The 859-nt window shown below is 33.2% G+C and overlaps 1 long non-coding RNA gene across 1 annotated transcript; it reads right to left on the reverse strand.

Annotated features, from left to right (window-relative positions):
- Positions 1–499: 499 nt before the first annotated feature.
- Positions 500–859, reverse strand: LOC106532683 (uncharacterized). The gene is made up of 3 exons (XR_001312118.1): positions 837–859; positions 676–738; positions 500–562 (listed from the first exon to the last, which is right to left on the reverse strand). It is a non-coding gene; the product is annotated as an uncharacterized LOC106532683 (long non-coding RNA).

The following is an 859-nucleotide window of genomic DNA, read 5'->3' on the forward strand; positions in this document are numbered from 1 at the left end:
CCTAAAATTGGTTTTGTCAGTGGCATCAAGGGGGCTTATGCTCAGTTTCTTACTTCAGAAATGTAAAATGTAATTTAGTCATAATTTGGTTTGAGATATCTTGAATTAGGGATGTGTGACCCTTCAAATGACAAATACAGTTACATCATTTAAGATACATTTTGACTAGTCAAAATTATTACTTACTTACTATTATTATAACTTGAATTGTTAGATAGATTGAAATGGAGCCTCTATACAACTTCATGGTAAATCTGACATCATTTATACTAGTCAGAATGTAATGAGAGTTATCTCAAATAAGTATTTTGACTAGGAAAGCTGATTTTATGTTAAAATGGCCTGCCATACATGTTTTGCCTGACTGCACTTAGCATGGATGATAAATAAAAACCACAATAAATAAAAAATAACTGCAATACATGTCATGGTTTGTTTAATGAATCTGAAGGCTAAAATGTAATCATTCTTATATTTGAATGCTTATACATTGTCATAACTGTACCATTGTGAAAGATTCTGTTCTTTGCTCTTCTGTTTGGCTGGCATCTTGGTTGTTTTCCTGAAAAAGGTACATATGAAAAACTCAGACAGAAAGACGGACAGACAGACAGACGGACAGACAGACAGACAGAAAGAAAATTTATATTACAGTACACTAAAATTTTGTCTCACCAGTAACACTGTGAGAGGTTCTGGTTGCTCCTCTTCTCTTTGGACATCATCTTCATTACTGTTCTAAGAACGAAACAAAAGAACAACAGAAATAATAAATGTAACGTAATGTAGCAGTAAACAGAAGAGATTATTTTTCCAATACTGTTGTTAGGTCTCACTTGTGGCACTGTGAGAGGTTCTG

This window comes from Austrofundulus limnaeus, unplaced genomic scaffold (genome assembly GCF_001266775.1).
Source record: "Austrofundulus limnaeus strain Quisiro unplaced genomic scaffold, Austrofundulus_limnaeus-1.0 Scaffold812, whole genome shotgun sequence".
NCBI classification, from domain to species: domain Eukaryota; kingdom Metazoa; phylum Chordata; class Actinopteri; order Cyprinodontiformes; family Rivulidae; genus Austrofundulus; species Austrofundulus limnaeus.